General features: G+C 38.7%; 1 long non-coding RNA gene across 3 annotated transcripts in view; it reads left to right on the forward strand.

Annotated features, from left to right (window-relative positions):
* LOC106992627 (uncharacterized) overlaps positions 1–23,127 on the forward strand; it is a 320,901-nt gene that overhangs the window by 11,668 nt on the left and 286,106 nt on the right. For all 3 annotated transcript variants that reach the window (XR_013401885.1, XR_013401886.1, XR_013401887.1), the window contains exon 2: positions 18,233–18,359. This is a non-coding gene — a long non-coding RNA (uncharacterized LOC106992627). The remainder of the gene's footprint in view (positions 1–18,232; positions 18,360–23,127) is intronic.

Raw genomic sequence — 23,127 nt, forward strand, 5'->3', positions numbered from 1 at the left:
TATTTTTAAAGAACTTACTAACCTTTCCATGAAAGACAATAAAAGTCCACTATTTAGGGCTAGTGATATTTTTATAAGACCTAGAATTCTCCTAACAGTAAACTAACTGATGGCTTTAGTTTCCATATCATTTTGCTGATGCTGCCAGCAAATCACCCAGTTTTAAACAATATATATTTATTTTCTTATGATCCTGGAGGCTAGAAGCCCAAGATCAAGGTGTCACCTGGGTTAGTTTCTTTTGAGGCCTCTCATTTTGTTTGGTAGATGGCCATCTTCTCCTCTGTCTTCAGATGGTTTTCCCTCTGTTGTGCCTGTTTGTGTTCAATCCTCACTGTTTTTTCAGACGGAGTCTTGCTCTTGCCTAGGATGGAGTACAGTGGCATGATCTCAGCTTACTGCAATCTCCGCCTCCCGGGTTCAAGTGATTCTCCTGCCTCAGGCTCCCAAGTAGCTGGGATTACAGGCTCCTGCCACCACACCCAGCTAAATTTTTTTTTTTTTTGTATTTTTAGTAGAGCCTGTGTTTCACCACGTTGGCCAGGCTGGTCTCGATCCCCTGACCTCAAGTGATCCACCCGCCTCAGCTTCCCAAAGTGCTGGGATTACAAGTATAAGCCACCATGCCTGTCCTCAATCCTCACTTCTTATAAGGACACCAGTCAAATTAGATTAGTGGCCACCCTAATGGTCTCATTTTAAGTTAATTAGATCTTCAAAGACTGTATCATGAAATAATACAGTCACATTCTGAGTTACTGGGGAGTTAGGACTGTAGCATACAAACTTGGAGGGGTGACGAGACTCCCATAATAGTCATAATAGTCAGTCTCCAAGCCAGTGCATCTTTAGGAGTATGGTAACACCTCAGCTGTCTTGGGTGAAGCCCCAGATTAGATGAACAAAGAGAAGGATTCAATGAACTTTTAAAGAACTTGTCAATTCTAGGGATTTGTCATACTATACAAAGTTCTTCAAACCCAACACCCAATCACCAGGAACATAAACCAAGGAGAGGTGCAAAGAGCAAGGCTGCAGGAAACTAAGATAAAAGGGCAAATGGTTTGTACTTTGGGGAAAGCAAAGATAGAAAAGAACTTTGAAGCATTTACATTTAGGCCGGTTCCATTACATCATAAGGGCAGAAGTATTTTATCACACAGCCATTACTGTTTGATCTGTGCCAGTAGGTGAACTTTTAGAGTGTATAGGAGTCTATTTCACATAAATCCCACTTTTAGCAAATGCAGAAGCAGGATCCTGCTGAGGACAAAGGAAAAATTCATGATGCAATTCCCACTTATCCTCATGGGTGCCTTTTTATCGCTAAGAATGAGGAAGAGGAATTCCTTTCCAACACCACTGTAAAAAGAATACTTACAAATTACTCTTCCTTATTGTTTGGACAGTAAAAGCAAGTAATGAGTCTCACACCACATATCTCGGGTTTTTATAGCCTCGATAACCTATCTGTCTCCTCAGGTGTGTTCTCAGTGGCACAGAGAACTGAAAAGAGAATAAATGCATAGTTCTTGTGCTCAGGCCTGCCTCCAGGCCATTGCTTCCTGTGGCTTCTCAGGGCCCACAATACACTGCTGGGCATCATCTCTGTTTTCCCAATGGGAAAAGAGGTACATGATATTCAGTGTGTATTTCTCCTACACTCTGCAGCCAACCATCCTCATCTGTAGAACGTTACACATCTCTCTCAAGGAACCCCTACTGCCTATGAGATCACATTTGTTTAATAACTAAAATTCAGATTTAAACACACACGCACACATATACACACACAAAGAAAGAAAATAGTTTGGATGCCATCTTAGACGTTAGCCTATTTGTATGTCATAAACTGTGTCTCAATCCTCACTTCTTAGAAGGACACCAGTCAAATTCTGGAAACCACTGCCCAACCACACTTTTAACTCATTCTAGTGAGATATCTCCCCCTCTCTACTAGTTTCTTATCACCATTGTAACAAGTTACCACAGATTTAGTTGCTTATACAGCATAAATATGTTACCTTATAGTTCTGCAGGTCAGAAGTTCAATGTGGGTCTCACTGGTCTAAAATCAGGTGTTGACAGAGTTTGGGGAGAATCTCTGCTTCTAGAAACTCCATATGTCTTGGTTCACACCTCACCCCTTTCTCCCTTTTCAAAGACAGAAAGGTTGCATCTCTCCGACACTTTTTCCATAATCATGTCTCCCTCTGACTCTCTGATTTTCTCTGTCACTTTTAAGGACCCTTGTAATTACATTGGGCCCACCTGTATAATCCAGGATAATCTCTCCATCTCAAGGTCTTTAACCTTCGTTACATCTGCAAAGTCCCTCTTGCCATGTAAGGTAACATATTCAAAGGTTCTGGGGATTAGTACATGAACATCTTTGGAGGGCCATATTCTGCCTACCACAGGCTCTGACCAATTTAGCTGTGCATTTTGGTGTCATTTGCAAAGCCACAGAAAGATGTGTAATTACAAGGCAGATTGTTTTTCTTGAACAACCCAGTGAGGTTTCTTTCACATCATGTAGGGAGAGAGTAGGAGGGGCCTACATTTACAGCCCCACTGGGTGAGATGTGGGATCCGTCAGAGGATTTTTTTCTTGCTCACCCAACCATGCAAACCAGTGGAAATCTTGATTTCATTTTGGTTAGTCATGATCTCCGATGGGAACCACATTCATGTGTGTGTATCTGTATGTGTGTATGTGTGTGTGTGAATTTAGGTAAAGCCTCCCAGGAGCCCTCTTTGACCCCTAAGAGTGGTTCTGATGACTCTTGGCTCTCATCAGAGCAGTTGTAACACTTTGTTGCATGTGTCTGTGGTCTCATCTATCAATGCTGGACAACAGGAGGGCAAGCACTCTAACTTGTTTCTGTTATGCTCCCTGTGCCTAGCACATGGCCTGGCAGGATGTTTAATAAACATTTACTGAATTAATGAACGCTTCACATCAAATCTCCTATTCATAGTGTTACGAGCTCAGCCTCTGACATAAGTGAGTGGCCTGGCAGACTCTAAAGATAGAGTAGAAATCTGAAGAGTATTTCTCAGAATTTTAACATTGAATTAATTAAATTGGGAAAATTCAGAGTTTGTTTTTTTCTCCTGTAAAACAACTTGGCAGACAAATTTTATATATTTGATCATTGAATTCCCAACACAATATTAAAACCTACCAGTGGTGAACCAGGGACGCAATGTAGAATTCAGGAAAGCACTTTGATCTAGGATCATGTTTGAATTCTGGTTACGTAGCTATGTGGTTTGGGGCAAGTCATTTACCATCTCTGGGATCTTGTCCTTATCTCTAAGTGATTCTAGTTGATGCTTAACATAGGTAATGGCCAAGGGCCTTCTCAATGCTGAAATGCTGTCTTCTCCATGGTCCTGTTATTCTAGTGTGGTATGACTCATTCTTTCCTAAAGTGTGGAATATGAAATATAGGTGATCGGTTGGGAGTGCGGTGAATGTGACATGATTTTAAGTACATAAATGAACATTTTTAGTTTTAACAATTTGTTGAGTGGGTTGAATGCCATGAGGTGCGATCAAGAAATGGCATTGTTTTTATCCCCTGCTGTATCCCACGTACTCTTACAGCTCTCTATTCTGCTGCTGAATAATAGTCTAGACCAGTTTCATAATTTTTCAGATCATTTTTGGTATTTGAACAGTCTCATGCTCATGTATTAAAAACTCCAGTCAAATGAAAATCTAGATTTCAATCTTTCATCCAGTTCAGAGTTTTTGCCCTCCACCATCTGAATCCTTACACTTGATTCTGAAGACCAATAGCAGGAAAAGAGAGTGATGATTTATTTTGCTTTCCTTGATTCACTGACTCCAATTCATAGTGTTATCACTGACATCCCCAGAGTCAGGGCCAAGGGAGTGGGATTGGAGGACAACAGAAAGACTGGCTTGCCTGGAACTGGTATAAACTTGCTGTCAGAGCCTTCCCTGGGACAGAGGCCCAACTTGGTTTTCTCTGGCGGCATTTGTATGGGTCCTTTGGAGATGCTCTCACCTAGTCAGCCTCTCTGTCTGGATTTGCTCTCCTCAGCAGGTGGATCTTGGGTAGCATCCCTTCAAGATGGCTCTAACCCCACTTCTTTCTGGGGCATTGCCCATGGCTCATGGAAGCTCACATACCTTGCTCTGTCTGCCATTTGTAGAAGGGCAGGTTGCTTGGCCCTGTCTTTGTGTTACTGCCTGGTGGAAGCACCAGGTAACCTCTTGCACTCTGACTCCTTTGGTTGTCCAAGACTCCAGGGAATGTGACTTGGGCTTTCCCCAAGAATTCACAAAAGCTCTGGAGCTTAGCTCCCCAAGGCTTGCATCCGGCTAGGGAGTAAGAAGTCAGCATCCACATCTGGCAAGGATCATCAGTCTGTATGAGTGGTTTTCTTGGGACCTCCCTTACTTTGCTCAGGGTGGAAGGGGAAGACCCCACAGTATCCTCTAATCCAATGAGATAGTCTCCTCCTGATGAATCTTCAACCTTCTCTTCGTAGTCCTAAAGGACCAGCTTGGCCACATCTTAACACCTTGCTTTAGATGACTGGGGCACTTCTCATTCCTTTTTAAAAGCTTTGAAACTTAGCCAAAATTTTGAGATGGCAGGGAAAGTCCCCGTTACATCTTGTTATATATTTATTTTGCTGTGTATCAGCATACATAACTTATCAAATCTGATTTCATAAGTACTGTTTAGGATTAGAATGAATACAGAAAGTAGGAGAATTAAAGAAAAAGTAAATGAATAATAGTATAAGTGGCTTATAGATATTGCAAAGACATGTATATTAGTCAGGGTTCTCTAGAGGGACAGAACTAATAGGATAGATAGATATATAAAGGGGAATTTATTAAGTAGTAATAATTCACATGATCACAAAGTCCCACAATAGGTCATCAGCAGGGTGAGGAGAAAGGAAGCCAGTCTGAGTCCCAAAGCTGAAGAACTTAGAGTCTGATGTTTGAGGGCAGGAAGCATCCAACACAGGAGAAAGATGTAGGCTGAGAGGCTAAGCCAGTCTAGTCTTTTCACGTGTTTTTGCCTGCTTTATATATTGGCCACACTGGCAACTGATTAGATGGTGCCCACCCAGATTAAGGGTGGGTCTGCCTTTCTCAGCCCACTGACTCAAATGTTAATCTCCTTTGGCAACACCTTTACAGACACACCCAGGATCAATACTTGGCATCTTTCAATCCAATCAAGTTGACACTCAGTATTAGCCATCACGTCATGGTAATACTCTGTTGGGCCTTCATGTCAATGTTAAGTGGGACAGTGCAAGGTTGAGGCACCATACTCTCCCCTTTCCAGCCCAACTATGACAAACAATGCTTATTCCGAATTAAAGACAACATTTTTACTCCATTGTAGCTAATATACAGACATTTTCTTTTTCAGCTTTACAGTTAACTTTTTCCAAGTGCTCAAAAAGTGAGAAAATACTAATTTCCAAGTTATAAGAGAATAACCTATTTACTCTATTGAGATGAGGAATTGTCTTAAAATATAAAGTGCATACTAAATAAGGTGATCACAATACAGAATAATAAAGTCCTCTATAATGATCTATAGTTTAAAAAAAAAAAGAGAGATGGTCTGTATCTTCTTTCTTGATTACTTAAAGCAGTACAAAGCAACTGCTATGGTCTGAATGTATCCATCGCCCTTTCCCAAATTCATATGTTGAAATCCTAAGCCCCAAGACATAGTATTAGGTGGTGGGACTTTTGGAAGGTGATTAGGTCATGAGGGCATGAGTGGGATTAGTATCCTTTTAAAATAATCCCAAAGGAGCTTGTTCGCCCCTTCTGCTATTTGAGGACACAGCCAAAAGATACCGTCTATGAGCCAGAAAGCAGAACCTTACCAGGCACAGAATCTGTCAGACCAGATGTTCGACTTTCCAGTCTCCAGAACTATGATAAATAAATTTATGTTTTGGGAAAGTTACCCAGTTTATAGTGTTTTGTTATAGGAGCCCAAAGGAACTAAGATGACAACACATTGAAAATGTCAAGGGAAGTTTTAAAAATATGAATTTCCATGGAAAAGGGGCTTTATAGGTGAAAGAATGCTGAATCTGGAATAAAAATTCCAACTTTGCAACTTACCTACAGATAGTATGATCTTAGGCAAGTCCCTTGGCCTCCCTAAGCCCATCTTTATAGAATTGTCCTACAGAGCCATACTGGATGTGCCAAGATCAAGTAAGATAACGTACAGTCTTGCATCACATAACGACAGCAATACATTCTGAAAAATGCATGCTAAGATGACTTTATCGTTGTGCAAACATCATAGATTGTACTTATTACAAACCTAGATGGTATAGCCTACTTCACAGCTAGGCCAAATGGTATAGCCTATTGCTCCTAGGTTGCAAACCTGTACAGCTGTGAAGGATACTGAATACTGGAGGCAATTGTAACATAAGTAGTTGGATGTCTAAACATATCCAAACATAGAAAAAGTACAGTAAAAAATATGGTGTAAAAGGAAAAACCTCGTACAGGGCACTTAGCATGAATGGAGCTTGCAGGACTGGAAGTTGCTCTGGGTGAGATGATGAGTAGTAAGGGACTATGAGGGCCTAGAGCGTTACTGTACACTACCGTAGACTTCATAAACACTGTACACCCAGGATACACTAAATTCGTAAAAAACTTTCTTCAAAAATAAATTAACCTTAGTTTACTGGAACTTTTTCACTTTATAAACTTTAAAAATTTTAAAAACGTTTTGGCTCTTTTGTAATAACACTTAGCTTTAAACACAAACACATTGTACAACTGTACAAAAATTCTTTATATTCTTATTCTGTAAGCTTTTTTTCCTGTTAAAAATACGTTGTTGGTTTTTTTGAACTTTTTAGTTAAAAATGAAGACACACACACACACACACACACACACACACACACATATTAGTCTAGGCCAATACAGGGTCAGAATCATCAATATGATTGTCTTCCACCTTCACATCTTGTCCCACTGGAAGGTCTTCGGGGGCAGTAACATCCATGGAGCTGTCATCTATGATGATAACGCCTTCCTCTGCATAGCTCCTGAAGGACCTGCCTAAGCCTGTTTTACAGTTAACACTTTCTTAAAAGTCAAAGGAATATACTCGAAAAAAATGACAAAAGTATATTCTAGTAAATATTAGGTGATGGGAATTTTTTAGTTCCATTGTAATCTTATGAGACAACCACCGTATATGTGGGCCATCACTGGATGAAACATCATTATGCGTTGTGTGAGTGTATGTGACACAGAAATAATCTAAAGAGCCCAGTGCAGTGCTTTATCAGTCAATAGACATGAGCAATTGACCTTAACATTTTTCATTGAGATATAATTTACATTGACAATGGACCAATTTTAAGGTACAGTTCAATGTGTTTTGACAAATGTATGTAGCCAAATAACCGACACCACAATGAAAATTATAGAAAATTGCCACCACCTCAAAATATTCTATTGTATCGCATTGCAATTCCCTCCCTACTCCTGCTTTCATTTTTTGTAGAATTTTTTATGTAGTCATGCGCCATCTGAAGACATTTCAGTCAAGGATGGGCCACCTCTATGACAGATTATAATGGAGCTGAAACATTTCTATCACTTAGTATTTACTGTACTGTACTTTTTGTCATTATTTTAGAGTATACTCCTTTTATTTATTAAAAGAAAACACCCACATTCACTGTCAAACAGCCTCAGGCAAGTCCTTCATGAGACGTTCCATAAGAAGGCATTATTATCATAGGAGATGACAGCTCCCTGCATGATTTTGCCTCTGAAAATCTTCCAGTGGGATAAGATGTAGAGGTAGAAGACAGGGATATTGATGATCCTGACTCTGTGTTGGCCTAAACTAATGTGTATATTTGTGTTTTTGTCAAAAAAGTAAAAAAATAAAAATAAAAATAGAAAAAACCTTATAGAATAAGAATATAAAGAAAAAATATTTTCACACAGCTGTACAATGTATTTATGTTTAAAGCTAAGTATTTTTACAAAAGAGTAAAAAAGTTAAAAAATATTTTAAGCTTATAAAGTAAAAATGTCGAAGTAAGCTAAGGTTAATTTATTATTGAAGAAAGAAAGATTTTTAAAATAAATTTAGTATATCCTAAGTGTACAGTGTTCATAAAGTCTACAGTAGTATATACAGTAATGTCCTAGGCCCTCACATTCACTCATGACATACTCACTGACTCACCCAGAGCATCTTCCGGTCCTGCAAGCTCCATTCACGGTAAGTACGTTATACAGGTGTATCATTTTTTTTTTTCTTTTACATCACATTTTTACTGTACCTTTTCTATGTTTGGATATGTTTAGATATGCAAATACTTATTATGTTACAATTGCCTCCAGTATTCAGTACGGTAGTATGCTGTACAGGCTTGTAACCTAGGAGCAATAGGCTATACCATTTGGCCTAGGTGTGTAGCAGGCTGTACCATCTAGGTTTGTGTAAGTGTACTCTATGATGTTCACACAATGACAAAATCATCAGTACGGAATGCATGACTGTAAATGGAATCATGCAGTGTGGAGTTGTTTGTATCTGGCTTCTTTCACTTGGCACAGTGCTTCTGATAGCCATGATGTTGCCAGTATCAGTAAGTTCCTTTTTTGTTGCTGAGAAGTATTTCATTAGGTGGATATGTAATATTTTGTTGTTCCATTCACCAGTTGATAGACATTTGTGTGATTTCTAGTTTTTGGCTATCATGAACAAATTACTATAATTATTTCAGGATAAGTCTTTGTATGGATATGTGTTTTCATTTTTATTAAGTACGAAAAAGTGGGATGCTGAGTTGTCTGGTAAGTCTGTGTTCTTCTAAGAAACTTCTAAACGACTTTCTAAAATGGCCATACCATTTTGCATTTCCACTAGCTACATATGAAATTTCCAGTTGCTCAACATCCTTGGCAACACTTGGTGTTATCAGTATTTGTAATTTTAGTTAATCTAGTAGATAGGAAGTGACATCTTAATTGTGCTTTTAATGTACATTTCCCTAATGATGAGTGATGTTCACCATCTTTTCATGTAATTGTTTCTTTGGTGAAGAATCTGTTTGAATTTCTTGCCTATTTGTAAAATGGATTTGTTGTTTCCTTATATTGAGGTATAAGAGTTCTTCTTATAGTCTAGGTAAATTCTAGGTAAATGTTCTTTGGATATGTAAATGGAGATTTTACAATACAATTTCCTGGTCTGTGGCTTGCCTTTTTTATTTTCTTTTGAAGTGTAAACAGTGTCTTGTGAATTGTAAAGTTTTAGTTGTAGTTATACCACAGAGGCAGGATGGATCTCCTCCCCAGATTTGGTTTAGATGTTGAGACTGTTGATACCACACATGCACGAAGAATATATGAAAAAGTTATGGCTCGTAGAATGAGACTTTCTTGGGAGAGCAGGGCAGGCTCCTAAGCAGGTTTAAAAATGGCTTGAAAGAAAGCAAGAAAAGAAATTGGCTTGGCTTTTACTGTGATTAGGGAATGAGGTTGGGGTGAGAGTTCCTGTGCATGAGAGCCAGGGCTTGCATATTTTGAACTTCCCGTTGGCAACAAAGGTAGGTGCACCTGGGTTTTCTTATCAGCTAGCCCAGATGTGGGGCAGAGGGGAAGGGGAAGTGGTGGGGCTTGAAAGATGTCAGCAGTCAAAATCAAGCATCTAAATGGAGTCAGGCTCTTTATTATAGTTTTGATTTTTTAAAAACCAATTTATCCTACTTTTTGTGTGGTTCATTATTTTTGTGTGTTCTATCTAAGAAATATTTTCCTAACCAAAATAAAACAATTTTCCCTTTTTTTTTCTTCTAGTAGTTTTATAGCTTCAGATATTACAGTTAAGTCTTTGATCCATTTTGAGTTAGTTTTTGTATATGGCATGAGGTATGAGTCTAAGTGTTTTTCCTCATACAGATGATCAATTTTTTCAGGACCATTTATTGAAAAAGACTACCTTTTCCCACATTGAATTTTCTTGACACCTTTATTGAAAATCAGTTGGCTATAGATATGAAGATCCATTTCTGGACTGTCTATCTCATTGATCTATATGTTTATATTGACACCAATACCACACCATTTTTACTACTGTAGTGTGTGTGTGTGTGTGTGTGTGTGTGTGTGTGTGTGTGTAATTTTATTTTTTAGATGGAATCTCACTATGTTGCCCAGGTTGGCATTGAACTTGTGAGCTTAAGCAATCCTCCTGCCTCTGCAACTCAAGTGTCCGGGACTATAGGTCCACACCACTGTGCCCAGCTATATAGTTTTATAACATGTCTTGAAAATGGTTGTTATAATCCTCCAAATTTGTTCTTCTTTCCAGAATAATTTAACTTTCTACATCTTCTTTTGCATTTCTGTATGTGCTTTAAAATCAGCTCTTCAGTTTGTACAAAGATACCTCTTGGAGTTTGATTGAAATTGCATTGAATCTATAGATTAATTTCAGGAGATCTGACATCTTAACGACATGGTGTCTTCTGATAAATGAAGACAGTTCATCTCTCCATTTATTTAGGTCCACTTTTAATTTCTCTCAAAAAATGTATTATAATTTTCAGTTTACAAGTTTTACATACTTTGCATTTTTTCCATATATATATGTGTGTGTGTGTATATATATATTTTTTGAGCTGGAGTGCAGTGGTGCCATGTCGACTCACTGTAGCCTTGACTTCTCAGGCTCAATTGATCCTCCTGCCTCAGCCTCCCAAGTAGCTGGGACTATAGGCACGTGCCACCACACCTGGCTAATTTTTGTATTTTTTGCAGAGATCACATTTCACCATGCCCAGGCTGGTCTCAAACTCCCAGCTCAAGCAATCTACCCACCTTGCCCTCTCAAAGTGCTGGGGTTACAGACGTGAGCCACCACACCTGGCCAGAGTTTTATATTTTTGATGCTTTTGTACTCGTATTTTTTTTTTCAATTTCAAATTTCAAATTGTGGAACTTTTGCTTCCATCCAAAGTGGAGTAAACAGGGATTGGATCTATCCCCTCAATTGAAACAGCTAAAAAGCTGAACGGAATGTATAAAACAATGGATTTCAAGTCATGGGACATCAGGCATTGAAAGATGGTGATTTCTGAGTGATGCAGCACAATGAGGAGAGCCCAGCTCATCACCAGGTAATGGCAGAGGGAGCAACAACCTAGGCAGGGCCCAGCAGTTGCCCTGAGTTGAGTAAATAGAGACGGGAGTTCAGGGAATTCCACTGGGCATAGAGATGTGTGTGTGTAGTCCCAGCTACTCGGGAGGCTGAGACAGGAGAATCACTTGAGCCAGGGAAAGAGACGTTGCAGTGAGCTGAGATTGTGCCACTGCACTCCAGCCTAGGCGACAGAGCGAGACTCTGTCTCAAAAAAATAAATAAATAAACTACATAAAATAAAAAAAATTAAAAAAATAGTAAATTTGAAAATATAGCAACCATCCAAAATGAAACTCAGAGATGAAAACTTACTGAAAAACTAAAAAGAATAGAGCATCAGTGAGCTACGAGACAACTTTGAGTCTTAATGGGGTGGGAAAAGGGTATAGAGGGAAAACAGGGAGGGATTACCAAGGGGCACAAGAAAACTTTTAAGGATAATGGATATGTCCATTTTTTTATTATGGTGATGGCTTAATGGGTGTGCATATATATGTGTGTGTGTATGTATATATATGTATACACACATGTGCTAACACTTACCAAATCGTACGCTTTACCTACAGTTTATTATTTGTCAATTATATCTTAATAAAGCTGTTTAAAGGTTCCAATTATTTGATGATAGTATGTAGAAATACAATTGATTTTTATGTATCAATTCTGTATCCTGCAACTTTGCTAAACTCACTTGTTCTAATAATCCTTGTTATTGCTACTATTGTTGTGATTAAAATCAACACTATCAGTGAGATAATCATTATCTCATTATCAATGAGATTTAATGCAGGTGTTAGGGCTTTACAAACTGTGAAGCACTCTATGAATTATTTTATTAACTACAATAGAAAAATCAAACTTTTATTCTTTTAGGCTCCTATGCAGAGGGTGTTTCTCTGTAGAAGAAGGCCCAGATAAACTGGGATCCTAGCCATCACATGAGAACAGTAATGCACATATGACTCTAACCTACCCATGGGCCAGGCTGCCATCCTTCTCTAACAATTGCAGGAAATGGACTCAGATCCCTTTTCCTTAGAGCTCGTGTGCCAGCTCCCCTACTGGGGAAGCCCCTGCATCCTGTCTGCTCAGTATTTGATGCTTGGTGATAACAGGCCTTCATACTCCAAGAGCTGGGAGCTGCTCAGGACAGAGGTATTTATAGGTTCCCTGGAAATGCCTGCTGAAGGTACCCTGGAGGCTGACTGGAAAGCTTTCCCTTGCAGCGCTGCTCAGCTCCTGGGCTGTTGTCAATGCCAGCAGAGCAGGGTAGAGAGTCTTCTACAGAACCAGGCTCACTCTCCTGGCTTGCTGTCCATATGCCTTTCTACAAAAGACCCTCTTAACCCACTGGCCCTGTCACCGCAAAGCTATAGTTCTATGTAACGGGAGTTAGTGTTAGAATAACAGATTTCATTTACCTTTTATGAGGAATTAATTATTCAGTGTTGGTAAATTTATTAACAATTCTCCATGGGCTGCCAAGAACAGAGCATTAGACTAGGGAGCAAATTAGATGTGCTGAAATCCATGTATTTACATTCTATTGTTTTCTTAAAGTCAAGAACAAATATTATTTCATGTGGACATCACATTTATTTAGTCCTGTCAAACATTTGATGTATATTTTTGGTACATTTGAGTTTTTCCTTGTTTCTGTAGACAGCAATGTGACAAGCTAGGCTTCCAGCTATTCCTCAGGGGCTTAGCTGAAATCGCAGCCCTGAGTTTTTCTCTTATGGAAGTCATCTTTGCTCCAAATGTCTTCTTGAGCAACACAGAGAGTTTAGCAATGGGTGAACTCATTTTCTAAAAGTTCAAAAATGATTCAGATGTGAAGATTTTTGAAATTTAAGGGGATTCTTGGTTTCTACATTAGGTCACCCATGACACAGTGCAACTTCTGTTTTTAAGTGGGATAAAAATGCTTTAAAGAAGCTTATTGAAAGGCCTCAGAAGATTTTGTGGACATCGAATAGTTTTTAGGGAACATTTTAATGGTTTAATTATAAGAAAATGGAAAACATGCAGATCAAATTGACCCTAAAATACACATGGTTTTAAAAATTAAGGGCAAATAATTCTGACAAAACATATTTTTCGAATCTAAAACACATGAACAAAATCAGGAGGACTGAGGAATTCAGGTTATATTAACAGCAGTTGGACTAATGAGATCTGCCATACAGAACCCTGAGGAGACCACGGGCTGCTTCTCTGTGTTGCCTCAGACCTCATCACCTGGGATCCTGTTTCTCACCTCAGTTTTTAAAATTTTATCCTTTTAAGTGAATAAAATAATAAATCTTTCCCCTTGTCAAGTTTTTGTATTTTTTTCTTAGATTCTAAAGAAAATTACATGCTCTTTGAATTCCTTACACATATAAAGCTTGTTCCCAAGTAGATTACTTTCTTGTCTGAAGGAATTTGATGACTTTTACTCTGTTTGACTTCCTAATTGTCAGAGAACTGGGTGCCCCTATGAGTCACGTCATTGAGAAATCCCAATATTTGTAGCCCCACGACACTGTGGTGTTTAATCATTTTTAGCTGCAGAAACTTTTCTACAAATAGTAGATGTATTAAAAGGCACTTGCCCTGGTAGGGCTGGGAAGGTGTCCCCTCCTCTCCTAGTGATCGTCCTTCTGTTGCGCACAGTTTAGGGCTACTCAATAGATAACAACAGATTTGCTTGAGGTGCCTTGTTTCTGTGTGTTTAGTAAGTTTTATGCATGTACTTGTCATTGTATTTGAAAATTATTTTGTGGGAGTCTTTCGGGCCTATCATGAAGGTACCTTTCTCCAGAGAAGTTTTGCTACTGCCTGGCACTTGTGAGCATTACTAATCCTCGACCACCTTAAACAAGTTCAGGAGTTGAGGCTGACTGGAAGCTCCAGGCAATACAAACCCAGGTGCAAATTCACATCAGGGCTGGCCTGTGGCTATAAAGTCTCAGAGATGGATACTTTTTCTTTCTTTTTCCCCCACTTTCCTTCCTTTCTCTACCTCTGGATGTATTAGAGGCTAATTGACTTACGGTTGATACTTATTCTGAGGGTGTAGTCTTTGGGCCGCATTTAACGTGAGGAAGGATTTTTTCTCAGACTTCCTTCTTGCATTGACCCTGAGCCTTAACTTCTGCCCACCTCTGCATAAGACCAACACAGTTCAGCAAATGTCTTCTGGATAAAAGTGTCTGTGGTGCTCAGGTCTTGCTTTCCTCTCTTGCTTCCCTCTTTCTCTTAGGTTTAGGCCTGGTAGTTGCTTACAGCTTTGTCAGCTTGCTGACATTTTTGTGAAACTTTTTACATTAACGTTTTATTATATCTATTTAGTTGTTTTCTGCAGGAGATTTCATCTGAAAAAACCTGTCTCACCATCTCTGAAAATAGAACTTCTCTAGATATCAAACTGAGTTGAGAGTTCCCCAACATCTGATAGTCAACTAAATCTTACTGCAAGGGCCTACATTAAATCAGGGCTTTCAGATTTAGAACAAGGAGATCATTTTCTGCTTCTCCTATGCTGGTTGACAATGTATGTTCCACCATTTTTCATTAATAAAATTCTACATAGAAATTTTATAGGAATCCTGTTTTATCTCAGCCCTATACTAGGCAGTACATATGATGGTATAAAATATGATTTATTTCCATATAATTCTAAGGAATTTGGGATGCTGTTTATTTTAAAGAATAAATTTAATTGGCCTTTATCTTTAGGAAATAAACATCTTTAAAGTGAATTATATGATGTCATTAATTTATCCTGAGCAGGAAACTAACTCTAAGTTGAGGACAATAGTGTCAACTCCTCCAACATGGAATTTCCTCCACTGTGCCCCAGTTGGTATTAAACCAGCTTCCATGCTCCACCTCTCTCATCAACAGAGTCCACCCTGCTGTAGAATGATTGTGGGCTCAAGCTCACAGCCAGCCATTTAAACCTCCAGCATTAAAGGAGGTTCCAGGAAGTAAAATCAAAACGCTGAAAACAGAGAACAGAACATGGGCACGTGTATGGTACTTTTCTGGAAACAAGGAGGGTATACTTGAAGAACCGTGACTAGCAGCCTCAAGGAAAGGAAAATTTGAGGAGAAAAAGAAGAATTTCCTGCACCCAATGACTCTGTTTCTGACAATGGGCCTTCTCATGGGCTAATCTCTATGCATGGGCCTCAAAGAGCAGTCACAGGCCTGGAAAGCAAAGAAGCGCTTTGTGATAGGTGCTCAGTGGGATTTGTTCAAATGAATGAAGGCATGAGTGAAGAAACAAATGAATAGAATGCCCTTTCCTTCCAGACTAGCAATCTTTCTTCTGCTCATCAGAGAGCAATTGTCTCCATGTTGCTTTCTAAAGTGCTTCTTGGCTTACTGGAAATACGTTATTCTTTCTTCACAATTCATACCGTGCAGTGGTATTTTTCAAAGTGTGGCCCACACACCATCTACATCCAAATTACCTGAGGTGTTGGTGAAAACTACAGATTTCTGGGCCCTATTCTACACCCACCAAATCAGCATTTCTGGGGACAGGCTCAGGAATCTGCACTTTTAATACACCCAATGTGATTCTGTTTTACGAAGGAGTTTGAGGAGCATTGCATTCTGTGAACATTATCATTACCATCAGTAAACATTTATGAAGCAACCACTATGTTCATTGCAAATTTTAGTCTTCACTGTATGAAAATCTGTAGGAAGTCTGTAATCTATTTTATCATGTTGTTTGATGCTTTCTAATGTTGAATGCATCTGTTTGCCTTATTACCACAATCATCTTTATTAAAAACATTCATACACATCCTGTATCATGATGAGTTTCCTGTAGAATGAGAAAAACAGGTAGAAATATTTCCCTCTAAACTCTAGACAGAAAATCTGAAATATGACAGTAGTACCATTGAGGATGTAAAGCTTAGAACCTAGCTAAAGAGTTAAGGGAGAAGGGAATTGTTCCTTTCAGTTTTCTGTAGTTTGGAAGTTCATTCAGTCCTGAAATAGTAATTTGTTTAAGCAAGTTTGTCTTATCTTTGTCCAATATGACTTCACATAATAAAATGAAATTCCTTTTATGAATTCTAATCAGAATTCCTTCTACAAATTGACACAAGTTAAGTCCAGACTATTTGGCTTGACTAATTCTCTTTGGTAAGAAAAATCTCTTGGGTGTAAAATAAATTTTTTTTTAAAGAAGAAAAAAAATCTCTTGAAATAGGTTCATGTTCCTAAAAAGTAAGCTTGTATAAAGACTGTTTTTGTTGCCAAGTTCAAGAGATTTCTAATGCAATGTAAAGGATTAAGTGACACACTGAAGAGAGATTTGAAAAGTTAACTATGCTGCATGTGAACAGAAAGCCTTTCACGTCTGTATATAACATCCTTGCACGAAAGAAACCTGGATTAAAACCACTATGACTTAACATAGTACACACTTTGTTGCAGACAATAGGTAGGTCAGTTCTCTGCTGTATTTTCAGTCTCATGTTTACAGCAATAAAAACATAAAGCAGTACTCTTGCAGACACTGGCAAAGAAGCATATTGTAATGGATTTACTATTTCCTTTGTATAGGCCTTAGATTGGAAATCAGCTAAACTTGTAGGTTTTAAGTTCTCATTCGTCATATGAGAGGCTGGCCTGCCAATGCAAGGCATGTTGCTGCACAAACATAAGATCTCCAGGAAAACAATGTTCTGATGTGGGCACACGTAGCCTGAGCTGGGAAAATGCTTTAAGCATGCCTTGCCAAGGAAAACGGACGATTAAAAGAAAGGCTGTCAGGATCCTAGTGAAAAAGAGGCCATAGAAACATCAACCATCCTGGATGACCTGAGGTTCCACCACTGTTAAGTGAGAAACACTGTAGCTTCCCCAAAGGTTGGTACTGTAAAGGAGAGTTCACTAGACTTCTAAAGATAAGGGACAATTTTATAAGACAGAACTGAAAGGACTCAAATAAAATATAACGACCTTTAATTTATGAAGGCACTGGTGGATCTTGCCTGGTGTCATCCAGAATCTTGTACCCAGTTATAACCAATAAGTTCAATTGTTCAAAAAGAAAATATATTTTTTAAAATTGGTTGTTTTAGTGATCATTTAATAATTGCTCATTGCAATAGTTAGAAAAAAATCAATTTAACTTTAACTCTCAGGTCTCCAAAAGGAAATAGAAATTAGCTTTATAATTATTTTACATGAAATCTTTAGAGCAATTTATATGCACTGCACATTTGAAACAAGGAAGGAAAAATCTAAGGCATTTCCTGCTGCAAGATTCAATTGTATGAAGGCAAAAGGGGCTAGGAGTAGTGTATTGCCCAAATAAGCATAGGGTGTATATACTCAAATCAACTAAGGGTTTATAGGAGCTGGATTTCATTGATTAGGACTATTCTTTCTCCTGAAAGCATCTGATGGGTAGAAAGTTTAAAAATAAAACAGTCCACTTGTTAGCTTGATTCAGCTTTGTGAGTATTGCTGATAATTCATCGACAAAACACATAATCAACCTCATTTGTAGAAAAGGGCAAGAGGAGAATCCTCAAATGGGGAAAAACAAATTCCATCATAGATTCAAAAAGCCCATATAGGTTTTGTGGTGTTCTCCCTCTTATCTTTTTCTCTTAGTCCATCTTAGGTAAAGATGCTGCCCCTGGCTTATGTCTTTGATATTGTCTGTCATCCAGTGGAATTTGTGCTGTGTCTTAAGAGCTCTTCTGAACCATAAGTAGTGTATTAATTAATTATTGAGCAAGTGAAACAAATTGCACATCAGTGTATTTTATAATTATTCTCCAATTAGATTTGGTTTATTGAGTTACAGGAGGAGGAGAATGGGATTTCTGGTTAAACTAGAGGGAACAGCATGCAGGGTTATGTTTTGAATTGGGAAACATTTTAAGCTTTCTTATTAAATAAAATCAGTCATTATATGTATCCACAGCAGCTGGAAGAGTGTAGAGAGAATGTTATTCCAAGAATCAGATGCCATGTTCCTTCTTTGCAGGATTTCCCCAACTTTTGGAAAGGCTACAGCTCATATGCAAGTGCAAAATGCTGTCTGGAGAAGATATGCTGGAAAGGGAGAGAGAAGGAGTTGACATGTTATTGGCATGGGGTCAATAATGCAAAGGGTAAGAAATTTAGAGTATTTCAGATGGAAGAACAATTTTGGATCTGGGATATCAAGGAAGAGAAACAGAAATCACAGCAGACATCATATTCAAATGGTCATATGCCATAGACATACCATTTGAGAAAAAAATTTTTTGTACCCACTTCTGTTACTGCTAGTACATGTTTAGTGTGTGTATTCCTGAAATATTTGGTTACGAGCTTTGGACTGTTTTCCCTTGTAAGCTCTTCTCTCCTACACTAGGGATCCTCAACCAAGGTCCTCCACACTTGTCAACATTCTATACAATCTGGCCACTATCCCCTTTCAAATGTTACCCTTCCTGTGTTGCCTCCAGAAACCTCTGCATAGCCATCCATGCTGCTTTGTCTTCTGAACACTTGTCATGCCTTCCTGCACTTGTTCGGAGCATAACTCAATCTCTACTTGATCCTCCTCTTATCCATTTCCAGATTCTACCCAGCCTTCAATGTCCAGCACAAATACTTCCTCCCTTAGGAAGCTCCCCCTGCTTTCTCTACCCTGAGAACCCATGGCGCTTCTTTCTGAATCATTAGCTTGGCAACTTACTACATGCCATCATATATATTATTGCTTATATTGTTATTAACATTTTGAGGTGCTATGCCTTATCTTTCTTATGTGGCTGTTTGTCCTTTGAGAGCAGCAGCTGGGTCTTCTATCTTTATACTCTCCACAGGCTCTAGGACAGTGCCTGATGCACAGTTGGAGCTCAATGTACAATGGTAAATTTGTAAACCACAAAAACAAATTCTAAGTTCTAAGAAACATTTTTTCCATTCCTTGCAATTTCTTCTTCCCAATGATATTAGATTTATTAAACCTATTTTTTTTTTTTTTTTTTTGAGACAGAGTCTTGCTCTGTCGCCCAGGCTGGAGTTCAGTGGCATGATCTCTGTTAACTGCAAGCTCTGACTCCCGGGTTCACACCATTCTCCTGTCTCAGCCTCCTGAGTAGCTGGGACTACAGGCGCCCACTACCAAATCCAGCTAATTTTTTTGTATTTTCAGTAGAGATGAGGTTTCACTGTGTTAGCCAGGATGGTCTCAATCTCCTGACCTCGTGATCCGCCCACCTCGGCCTCCCAAAGTGCTGGGATTACAGATGTGAGCCACTGCGCCCAGCCGAAACCTAATTTTTAAATTTGTTAGATGCTTAATTTAAAAAACTAATAAATTATTAGCTTTTAAAAATATTTAATTACTGTGAAGGAGGGAAGGAGGGCCCAAGGGATGTGAACTACTCTGTTTCTTGGCATAATACTTGTATTTTCTCATAAAATGCAGTAGAATAATATTACCTTAAGGAAATTACTTACCTTCATTAAAATTTGTACTTATTCTTGCTTCCATCCTTACTATTTGAGAATAACTGATGAACTTGCCACATGACATAAGTAATAAAAGGGGGAAGAGAAGATATCACATTGGCTTTCTGGCTCCTTTCATACAAAAATGTCCCAGATTTGACCTCTTTTCTTCAGTTGACACTCACCCATTGCTTCTGCTCTCCTTTCTCAGGTTAGGGCTGGGCAGAAGCCCAATGTGATATTCTGCTAAATCACCGAGCTATTGGAAATGCAGCATGCATCGAGAGGCAGCTAAGTGGTTAATTGCAATTCTTGGACTCAGCCAAACTAAAAGGCAGCTTGTTCACCAAGCCACCCTCCTTTTTCCTCTTTTCTCTGGAGCGATCCCAGCTCTAATTAAAATGTAATATTCTCCTTATGTGATTCCTTGGAAAAGTTTGTGGAATGACCACATAATACAGAGCAGGTTTTCCAGATGTTCCCTGTCTTGGCTGGTATTCTCATGCACAGAATCTCCACCCCCAAATTTCTCTTCTATATACTTACCAGATGACCTTCTCTCCCCTCCCACTTCTCCCCTGCTGTCCCTGATATATTGTACATAACTTCCTGAGTCTTATTGTTGTGCCTTCAGTGTATAAGAACCATTACTGAAGTGCAGTGGGCCAAGAAAAAAGTAATACTTGCCTCCAAAGAGCACTTTAATGCTATTTACAATGGAAAAAACAACTTTGAACTGCTTCCAAAATAATAGGCATTAAAATCACTTCTGTTTGCAGTTGAGATGGATTTTGCAGTAACCTTTCCAAACCTGCTTCCTCTGGATGTTTTTCAGTCCAGAGAGTGGCTTTCTCAATGAAAATTTAAAATGGTGCCCACATAAACACTTGACATACACCGCAAAAGGCAATTTTCCAACACTTACTCAAACAGTTGCTTGTGAAACCAGGGTCTGCAATCACACGATCCCAATGAAGATTGTACAAGCCTAGAGATATTATGAAACACTGTTCCAAGCTATGAATCAATAAAAGTGGCCATGATGGCATAGCCATCAGGTTTAGGCACATGTTCGATAAAGTGATCACTTAACATAGTTCCATGAATTCAATTTCCCATGCCTTTCCCCACACGTATTTTCCATCAACCTTATATCCCTTCAGTCTTTTAATCTGGGTTCATAAAATGTTACAAGGATTTGTCAGCCAGACATTGCAAAATGGCATGCTGTAAGTGAAATCTGTGTGATTTTTGTTTCATTTTTAATTCGTATAGGTTTTTTTCCCCACAATTTATGAATCCGTACTAATGTTTTAAAATTGTAATATTCCACTCACAAATTTGGATTCCTGGCTTCTTTTGAGATATCATTTTGGTCTAGCACTGGTCTGCTAGCACAAAATTGAAGGGCTGTCCCCTTCACAGGGGCAGGAATCTGCTAATTCTCTGGAGCTTCTGATTCTAGTAATTTTTTCTTTATCACCTCCCTGGCATTGAGTTTAACATTTTGAGTTATAACTTTTTCAGTTTAAATATTTTATAGCCAAAAATTGAGCCAAGCAAGACATTTAAAGCCATATGTTCTAAGTTTTTTTTTTTTTTAATTTAAATTCTTTCTCTGTAGTGTATTTCTTACTTATCTGTATTTTTGACATTGGATCCCCAAGTAAACTGAGGTTCATCACATAGCAAACCTACATGCTATGTTAAGAACAAGGGCTTTGGAGTTATGCAGCCTTGACTACTTTCTAGCTGTGTGGTGCTGAAAAAATTGCTTAAACTCCTTGTACATCTGTTTTCTTATCTCTAAAATAGGAATACTCCTTAACTCAGTAATTCTCAACTATAGTGTGCATCCAAATAATCTAGAGGGCTTGCAAAAACATGATTGCTGTTCCCATCCCCGGAGTTTCTGATTCAGTAGGTCTGGGATGGGGTCTAGAAATCTGCATTTCTAACAAGTTCACAGGTTATGTCACTGGTCTAGGGACCACACTTTGAGAACAACTGTGTAACCCGTTGGATGAAAGTTAAACATGATAATTTTGTAAAACACAGAGTGCGGTGAACTAGTCATTTTGACTGCAAGAAAAAATTATATTTAACTTGTTAGAGGTTCAAAGTTTAACTCTTTATAAAGCCCAGTGAATTATTGTATTTGTATAAATAGTATTGATTAGTGGAGGTTCCACATGTAATGAAATTATTTCATTTCTGCAACCTATATATTTTTATAATGAAAAAGATAAAACTCACACCTTAACCATATTTTGGTCTTACTTTGGATCTCTTGCTCTTTCACTGCTATAAGGGGAGAATTAATAGATTTGTCATAAGACATTGGAAGGAAACATGAGCTAGAAAGGAATCATTTTATATTGCCATGAATAAAATCACATTGCATTCTCCCACTACCCCCTCCATCCTCCTCCCATACCCTCCTGGAATCTAGACCCAGTGATGGAGGATCACCCTAACAATGCAGCATTCCCTCTCATCTGCAGGGAACACAAAACAATCCGTGGTCCACTGGGTGTCTGCCCCTTCCCTCTCCCCTCATTGCCGCAGTGCTGGGCAATGAGACATGGCATGGCCTCATAGCAGACTCAAGAATCCTGGGAATGAGTTCTACATGGACTTAAAATCATTTAACAGATTTCTTCCTCCTCTCCCTCCCTCCTTCCCTATCTCCCTCCTTTCTTTTCCCTCTTTCCATTTTTCCTATACTTGAACATTAAATATCATAGGGATATAGTATCCATTTTGCAATACTGGCAACTGACACCTCTTTAAAAGCAACTCTAGAACCCAATCCTATTTGCCTGATTCTAAAAAAGAAGTTCTAGCACAGTATTCAGGCATATTCTACTCACAAAAATAGCCCTGGTGCATATGCAACAAACAAGCTAAATAATAACACCTGGAGTTGAATGTGTTATATCTGATTACAAATTTACGGATCCCTAATTTTCAAAAAGCTTAACCAATGCAATGTACTCTACTTCTTCCTGTGGTAGACCACTTGGGATTTCAGTGCCTCTTCATCTGGGAGAAATGGGAGTGAATGTGAACTGCAGGGGCTTGTGGAGGTGCTGGGGAAAGCTTACCCTAGTGATGGGCTTGTTGAATAGTAAATTTTGTTACCAAAGAAGGAAGTCTATGGAATCTCTTTTCTGAAGATTCCAAGGAATGTTCTAAATTCTGTTCTACCCAGAGACAGCAGACTGATCTGAATGACCTCCGAAGGATCCTTTCAAGATTGTGATTTTGTGAATGTTTTTGTTATACCAATCCACTCATTGCTTCCTAGAAGTTTATGAAGCTCCACACATTTTCTCCACTGCTTTGTTAACTGCCATGCAGTCTTTTACGAGCACTTCTAATAAAATACCCACTCCAGAGAAGCAGAGCCCATCAGAGTCAAAAATGGCTATG

The sequence above is a fragment of the Macaca mulatta genome, chromosome 12 (assembly GCF_049350105.2).
Source record: "Macaca mulatta isolate MMU2019108-1 chromosome 12, T2T-MMU8v2.0, whole genome shotgun sequence".
Taxonomy (NCBI): domain Eukaryota; kingdom Metazoa; phylum Chordata; class Mammalia; order Primates; family Cercopithecidae; genus Macaca; species Macaca mulatta.